Source organism: Micromys minutus (assembly GCF_963924665.1).
Source record: "Micromys minutus genome assembly, chromosome: X".
Classification (NCBI taxonomy): domain Eukaryota; kingdom Metazoa; phylum Chordata; class Mammalia; order Rodentia; family Muridae; genus Micromys; species Micromys minutus.
The window spans coordinates 91,022,988-91,032,092 of NC_137970.1; the positions used below are offsets into that span (position 1 = coordinate 91,022,988).

Genomic DNA, 9,105 nt, shown 5'->3' on the forward strand with positions numbered 1-9,105 from the left:
CCATTAAACAGGATGTATCCGAGTCCTATATTTTTAATTTTTAAAAATTCAATTCATGTCCGAGGCTCTGTGAGGTGGAATCCTGCAGACAGAGGAGCAGGAAGAGAGAGAATTTTGGCCCCGAGTGACAAGCAGCAGAGGACTTGGCAGCCATCTTACAAGCTGAGAGCCATAAGTGCTCCAGGGACAGTGCCTGCTCCCGTTAGTTTTGGGAGATGAAAAAAAAATGGCCAAACTAAACCGCCCATAAAAGATCCTCATTAGTGATCTTAGTAAAGAACTCAAAGAGGAAATCCTTAGAGCCCTATTTATGAAATATGGGCAAATAATGGATGACATTTTGAGGAAAGATTGTGTAACCAACAAATCACGAAAAAGATGCAATAATGGTGCGGCTACTGCTGATGCCAAGAAGTACTTACTGGCAGGAACCAGATAGAGATGCCTCCTCAGGGGCTGAGCCAGAGTCACACAGATGCAGCTGAGCATGCTTGCAGCTAACCATCAGACTGAACACGGGGACCCCAATGAAGGTGCTAAAGAAAGGACTGAAGAGGCTGAAAGGGGTTGCAACCTCATGGGAAGAGCAACACTATCAATTAACCTAACCAACCACAGCTCCCAAGGACTAAAACACCAACCTTTGAACACACATTGAGAGACCTATTGATCCAGTTGCATATGTGGCTGAAGACAGCAGTGTCTGGAATCAATGTGAGAAGAGGCCTTTGGTCCAGGGAGGGCATGTTTTCCCAATGCAGGGGAATGCCAGTGCAATGGGGTGGAGAGGGGGGATTAGGAGCAAATGCACCTTCGAGAAGACAAGTGGAGAGGGAGGGAGGATGGGAGTGGGGTGGGGGAAGGGGATAACATTTCAAATGTAAATACAGAGAGTATCTAATAAGAAAAGGGAAAAAAAAGAAAACCCCACAGGTGTTAATGGGTGAGGAATGTAGTGGCAAGCTCTCTGATGAAAAAGCTAGAGTGGAGCAAGGTGAAGCCAACAGAGTGTAACAAGCCACCAACACAGTATTCACTGGTGGTAGACTTGGACCACTTCTTTCCAGATGCATTGGCCCTCCCAGAGGTTGAAGAGACAGAAATAGAGGAAGTAGGAGGCTTCCCACACAAGTGGCTGATGGCAGATCCCCCACAAAATATAAGATGAGTTCTTCCAAGGGGGAAGTTTCCAGTAAAATGAGCCACCACTGTGAAGTTGGGGTTCACCTTCTAAGAGATCAGTGCCCTCTAGAGCACACTGGACTCACAGCACCAAGTAACCCACTATATTACAGAGACTTTTGTTTGTTGCCAGTTGACTGTAGTCTACCAAAGACTTCTAGTCAGTGATCATCCAAGTTCTAGTGATGCAAGAGATTATATGCTGCCACCAAAAGATTATACCGCCATTCTTCATTGTCTGGGTCTACGTGGTGATGACTGCCCATCTAGAGGTTATAGTGGTAGATATGGACATGTTTGCAGTGGTGACAATTTAGATAATCTCAGGCTGAGTTATCTATAGAAGTGCTATGAGACCTGTGCTCTACCTGCATGTAGGGCCCCACTGGAGTTCTAATGGAAGCAGTTACTGAGATAATAATTCTATTTCCTGTGATAGATAGGAAGCCCAAACTTCTTAAGTTGTCATAATTGCCTTGGAATACAAGAACTTGGGCTCCCCCCTTTTTTGGGGGGAAAGAAAGTGCCCTCCACAGCCGTGCAAACCACAGAGCACCACAATGCAACAGTGGAGGAAGCCAATCTGATAGAACAGGAGGCCGAAGCACATCCTAGAAATCCATAAAACTTTGGACCAAGATCACCAAATGTATAAGATAGAAATGATTCATAACTACCTAGGACTAGTGTAAGGAAAAGTTCTGTTGACTTTTTGAGTTTTCCGGTTAGGTTCTCTGTAGCTTTTATGTTTTGTAAGGATGAAAGTAAGCCATTTAATTTTGATAGTAGAATTGTTTTAGCAGAAAAATATTAAGTGTGTAAGTCCTGACTTGGACCCATATAAGTTTTCAAATAAAAGTATTCCTAAAAACTAAAAATCACTTCATCTTATGCCCTCCAGGTCTGTCCAGGTTGTCACAAATGGCAGCATGTCGTGCTTATGTGGTTGAGTGGCCTATTGTATACATTACCATGATTTTCTTTATCAAACTGAAAACTTTTCCTTAAAGGAAAAAAATCAGCAGAATGAAGACACAATCTACCACAAAATATTTGATAAAGAATTAATATACAGAATATGGAAGGAGTTCTAAATACTAGGTAGAAAGAAAAAACATGGATAACTCGATGTAAAAAATAATATGTAGCAGACTTTAACAGATAGTTCGCTAATACCAAAACTGCTCGATGTCACCACACATTGGGGAAATGCAAATCAAAACCACCTTGCACCTGGCAGAATGACATTATCAAAAGGGCAGGAACAGGTCAAGTGAATAAAGATTTAAACTGATGGGGCTCAGCAACTGGGAAACAAATTAGTGGTCATTCTAGGAAACGGGCTAGTGTGTACACTGCCAAAGGGAAGGGCAGCAGGTGAGATGGGGACTGTTTATTCAGCCTCCGCTCAATCCACTTTGCCCTTTCCTTTGTGTGAATTATCATAGTGCCTCATTGTAATAGGTCTGCAATTAAACAAACTCTGGGTAAAGGAAACTGCTAAAGAATTAAAAGACTACCATGATTACTTAAATATTTACCATTCATTTGGTCTTGAGTTTCTCAAAGTAAAATATTAAAATTGAATATTAATGGGGAAAACAGCTGGTGCTGAATATTCAAGCTCCCAGAGGAACATATTAATGAATCATTTGTAAAGCTAGCCAGTTTCGTGCTTAATCTGTTCAAAGGATAGGAACACAGTCTTTTCTCAATTATAGTTTTCTAAAATGAATATAAATACCTCATTAGTCTGTTCCCAAAATGGAAATGGACCTTTGACATTACAATAATAAATGTTTGTTGCAAGAAATTTAGACATTAACCTAGTCTGGAAAGGAGAAACGAGATATGGAGCTTCAATTTTGCAACATTAAAAATGTTCTAACAGGGAGAGGAGTTGCAGCTCAGTGGCAAGAAACTTGAAAATCTGTGCAAGGCCACCAGCACTGAACATGCAACGAAAACAATGTTCTGTGGAATACATGCAATGATGGTTACAGGACTATAGAAATATATGACTATGGAAATTTAATGTCATCAAACTGGCCACAATGAATAAATTAGTAAAAATTTTGTAGTGCACATCTTATCATAAATTTAAGACATTTCAAAAGGACCAACTGTTTGGATGTTAAAGCAACAGGATCATAACTTTGAGGCCAGTCTATACAGCAAGCCCCTAGTGGGAGGAAAGAGGAAAAGAGGAAGGAAGACAATCAGGCACACTAGAGAATGGGGAGGACAGAGAACCAAACAAAGAGACAAAGACAAAGTATCACCCTCTGGTCCCATTACATATGTTATCATGTAGAATCTCTCCATCCATCCATCCATCTATCCATCCATTCATTCAACAGGAAGTTATCAAAACGACAGCAATATACAAAGCATTTATTGGTTTCTAAAAATAGAATAAAAAGCTCATTTGGTGCTAACTTCTAGTTTTAAAGACTTATTCTCGTTTTATTCTTTCGCATGCACATGTATCTGTTTGACTCTCTGTCACATGTGTGGGGATGCTCATGGAGAGAAGAGAAAAGTTCAGGTACCCTGGAGCTGGACTCACACAGGTGATGATGAGCTGCCCAATGTGGGTGTTGTGAACTGAACATGGGTCCTCTGCAAGGGTGTCAAGTGCTCCTAACTGCTGAGCTGTCTCTCCATCCTCTCTGGAACTAAGTTTTAATGGGAGAAACAGAATATACACAATTAATAATAGATAATTATGAAATATTTTCAGATAGTACTAAGTGATATAGAAAATAAAACAGAAAAGAGATGTAATGTAATAGAGAGACTATAGTCTTTTGGGGTGCTGGGGACCAAATCAAGAGCCTCAACTACTCTAGATAGTACTTTAACAGTATTTATGTCCTCAGCCCAGGGGTCCTCCAAATCTGTGAGTTTCAGACAAACATAGATCAAAAGTGTTCCCAAAATGTTGCATCTGGCTTGGCATATGAATACATGAGTGTGTCATCCCAGCCCTGGGTAACAAAGTCAAGAGGGCCACAAGTTTATAGGCCATTCTGAGCTACATAGAGAGAGAGGAACCCTGTCTCAAAAATAAAATACTTCGGTTGTAAGCCTAGACTTTAACAGCTGAGCCATCTCTCAAGACCCCTCAAAAATAAAGCAAAATGAAATGAAAAGCAAAACAGAGAGGAGAAAACCCTGCATTGCTACTAAAAATAAAAGTACAGTTATTTTGTTGTTACTTTCTAAACAATATATGGTAACTACTCCTCAACTAGCAGCTACATTACACTATTTTTTTTTACAGGTTCAGCTCTTTATTGGACATGTTAACAAAAGCAGTTTAGTAAAAAGACCAAAGCCCTTGTCATCTTCAGACTCCTCGGATTCTTCCCTCTTTGCTTCCACTTTCTTCTCCTCAGCTGGGGCAGCAGCGGTGGATGGAGCAGGACCACCAGCAGGTGCAGCTCCGGCCGCGGGAGCGGGCCCACCAGCCCCTACATTGCAGATGAGGCTCCCAATGTTGACATTCGCCAAAGCCTTTGCAAACAAGCCAGGCCAGAAAGGTTCAACACTGCATCAGCTGCTTTAATGGGGGCATTGATCTTATCCTCTGTGACCGTCACCTCGTCGTCATGCATGATGAGGACCGAGTAGATGCAGGCGAGCTCAGAGACGGAAGCCATGTTGCAAACTGCCGGCATAGTGCTAGTCGCCGGATGAAGTGAGGGCCTCACCCCAACGCGGCCTTAGCTTCCTCAGAAGGACCGAGCACCTTGGCGGCAGTTGAGGAAAGCACACGAAATTTTATAAGTCATTGGAGGTGATTTCGAAGTACACAAGAGGGTATTCATACCTACATACTGACACTGTGTCACAGGACAGCCAAGGATTTGGGTGTTTTGGGAGAGTCATCCAACTAGTCCAGTGCATACTAAGGAATGACAGCATGAGAAATGATCCTATGATTTTTTTAAAGGAGCATTTAGATATAGCTCTGAACGAAAAGTGAGAGACAAGCCATGTAGATAGCTGGAAGCATAGTTCTAGGTGGAAAAGTAAGTCATATGACTCAGGCTTAAAAGCACCTCTCTGGCTGCTGTGTTGAGATTAGGCTAAAAGAGGTCAAGGAAAAAAAACAGGACAATACTAAGAAGCCCTCACAATAACAGGTAGAAAATGATGGCGGCTGAAACCAGGGTAGTGGTAGTGAAGATGCTATGCACATACTGAAAGTTGAACCAACAGAATTTTCGCAAGTGCTGTGCTTAGACATGGGTTGATTTTTGGTTGGGTGAGTTCATCTTAAACAATTTATGAGTTCTTTCTTAAATAAACTCCAAAGTCAAGCACGAAGTTGAGTATTTGGGGGAAAATAGCTCAGTGGTAGAATATTTGGGTAGCATAGCATATATAAAGCCCTGAGTTTGGTTCTCAGCAGTAGAAAAAACATGGGTGGGGCAGATACTTAACCTAAATGTAAAAAGGGAAACACAATATAGTATTTTATTTGTCTGTTTATTTATTTATCAAAGCTTCAAATAGGGCTGGAGACATGGCTTAGTAGCTGAGAGCCAACACTAGGGTCCAAATTCAATTTCCAGTGCCCTTGTCAGGTAGCTTACAACCATCTGTGAAACTATCAGCTCCAAAAGATCCAAAATCTTCTTCCATCTTCTGAAGTCACCCCACAAGTGTGTCATACACAGAGAGAAAAAGAGAGGGACAGAGACAGCGGGGAACGGATACAATCATAAAAGTAAAATTTTTAAAAGCTTATAACTACTACAAATACCAGAAAAATCTTGAAAAATAACCCAAAAGCCCTGTCCTGGCACATCCCTGCACATATGATAACTTTATAATCTGTTTAAATAAAAAGAATACAAAATTAATTCTATTTTTCTTCTCTCACAGTTTACCAAAATTTGTACAAATGATACTTTGGTCTTATTTTCTTCTTTGGTATGAGAAGGTTTTTAAACTGATGTTGGAATGATATGACAAGGTTTTGACAAGCTTTCCCTTTTGTTTATATATTTGGCTTTTTCCTCTCATATTTACATTTTGGTTCATCAATAATCCTGAAAAATGGGCTGGAGAGACATCTCAGCAGTTAAGAGCACTAACTGCTCTTCCAGAGGTCCTGAGTTCAATTCCCAGCAACCACATGGTGTCTCACAACCATCTGTAACGAGATCTGATGCCCTCTTCTGGTGTGTGAAGACAGCTGCAGTGTACTCATAGACATAAAATGGATAAATAAATCTTTTTTTAAAATCATTAAAAAATAATCCTAAAAAACAAAATACAAAATTGATCTGAAAATAAGTCATATAATGGCTGGATGTATTTTAAATTGACATTGTATTATATTAAGCTATGCAATAATATAAGAAAGTTGCTATTAATAATTCATACAATGAGTTGATAATATTTTTAGGCTTTTTGTGCCTTGAGCATTTGGTTTTCCAGACTATTTTTCTGTGTCCATGATAATTTCATCTACCATTTAATCAGAACTTGCCAGATTTCATCAGAGTGAGTCAGATACACTAAAATATAACCTAATATGCTCAAATATATAAAACATGCAAGATCACAGACAGGGGAAAATTACTATTTGAAGAACTCTTACTGGCTTCACTCTGTAAACACAAGGTCTCCGATAAATTATATTTCTTAGATTTCCTGGAAAATGGTGCAGTTGTTATGAAAGGCTTTTAAAATAAAAGAACTACCATATGATCCAATAATCAACTTCTCTGCATTTATCCAAAACAACTGACACTGAGATCAGAAAGCAATATTTGAATTCCCAAATTCATTTCTGCACCATTCATGACAGCGAAAGTATAGACACAACTGTGCCTAAACAAATTTTTAAAAGGTGTTGCCCATCTCAAAGTTTTTTTTTAAACCCAGAAATGTTCCTGTCCAAAGGAAAAACAGGGACAAAAAATGGAACAGGGACTGAAGGAAGCGTCAACCAGGGATGGCCCCACCTGGGGATCTATCATGTCTGCAGACACCAAACTCACCAATGTTGTTGTGGTCAAGAGGTGCTTGCTGACAGTAACCTAGTGTGGGCCGGAGGAAGTCTGGCCAGCAACTAACCAATGTGGATGCTTGAAGCCAACCATCAGACTGAGCTCAGAGAACCTGATAGGGGAGCTGCCAGAAGGACTGGGGGAGTGAAGGGGGATTGCAACCCAACCGGAAGAACAACACAGGCTGGTCTGATTTCCTAGTTCTCCCAGAGTCTAGACCACCAACCAAGGAGGCTGTATCCATGGCTCCAGATACATATGTAGCAGAGAATAGCCTTGCCTGACAGCAATGGGAGGAGAGGCCTTTGGACCTGTGGAGGTTTGATGCCTCAGAGTAGAGGGATGGTGGTGTGGTGGGGTGGGAGTGTGTGGGTGTTTGGGAGATCACTCTCATACAGGCAAAGGGGAGGGGGAAGGGCAGATGTGGGATGGGGGTTTAGTGGAGGGTAACCCGGAAGTGGGATATCATGGGATGGAGGATTGGTAGAGGGTGTAACTTGAAAGTCGGATATCATTTGAGATGTAAATGAATGGAAAATTAATAATAAAAATAACAACAACAATAATAATTAAAGGTTTTGCATGACATGGTGGTATGTTATTCAGTAACAAAGATAATATCACCAACATGGATCAACCTGAGCATTATGATAAGTGACACAAACCAGCTGCAGAAAGAGATAAACTGCAGGATTCTACTTTTATGTGGAATCTAAACTACTCGAAGGAATAGGTGCAAAGACTAGAATAATGGATGCCAGGAGCTAAGAAGAGTGGATGCCAGGATCTAGAGGGCAGAGAACATGGAGGGATGCCGTCCAATGATTATTATAAAGTTTTGTAGGGAGCCGTATTGGATTTGGGCCTGGCCGTTTTTGTGACTGTATAGCTCAGAGTGGCTACGTGACTCTGGGCTGTATAGCCACAGATACTCAGTTCTACAATGACTGCCATAAAGTCATGAGATTGTTTGACAAAAGCCTCTCCTGATATGTTGGCAGCACAGGAAGACTCTGAGAACAACTACAGGATGTTCCCATCCCAATCACAAACTGCTCTAACCTGAGCAAACACCAGTTATCTCCAGAAGATCCTCTCCTCCCCACCAGATGATCTCCTCATCCCATTCCCCCTACGTGAGAGCATGGACTTTTCCCAGGGCCTTGGTGCCTACACAAGTTAAGTTACAACTCCGCTAATGACTGTGAATTCCGGGGCTCCACAATTGGTTGTGCCCAGATGTCCCGTGAAGGCAGTTAAGCCCTAAATCTCCTAGCTAACAACTGACAAGATACCTCCGTCTGTGTGCTCACCCCACATTCCATCCCCTTGTATAAAAGAAAGAACCTGTGTCAATTAAATGAGACCTTGACAACAGAACCTTGCTTGGTCTCCTTTCTCTCTCCACCCCCTTGACCCTCAGGTAGCACTTCTTCGGGACCTTGAATAACTGGACCTGCTGGACGGGTCAAAGTTTCAGCTATGCAATATAACTGACATATATATAATATATAATATATATATATATCTTATCTGTGTGTATATATGTATATATCCTTGTTTTTGCAATTAACAATACTATACTCTGTGCTTAAAATTGATTAAGGGGTACATCTCAAAATCAGAAAACTCTCATCTTTACTAGGGAGCACTGAATGCTTCATGTATAGTTTTCCGTGCTCAGTGAATAATTTTCCACAGAGTTGTTTCTAGCACTGTGGATTCCAGCCCTTATTTATCTTCAGTTATACATTGGAAAATTCTGACTGCTATGTACTTGTTAGATCAAGATCTGATCTTTTGTCCTGCACCATTAGTCAGCACATTGAAAAGTAGGAGTATTCCTGGAAGCCATTCCTATGCTAAAGTGGCTGGCTATGGCACAGAAGTATCT

The 9,105-nt window shown here is 41.0% G+C and overlaps 1 pseudogene across 1 annotated transcript; it reads right to left on the reverse strand.

Annotated features, from left to right (window-relative positions):
- Positions 1 to 4,470: 4,470 nt before the first annotated feature.
- Positions 4,471 to 4,847, reverse strand: LOC308415120 (large ribosomal subunit protein P1-like; annotated as a pseudogene). The gene has a single exon. The product of its transcript is annotated as a large ribosomal subunit protein P1-like (transcript).
- Between the last annotated feature and the right edge of the window lie 4,258 nt (positions 4,848 to 9,105).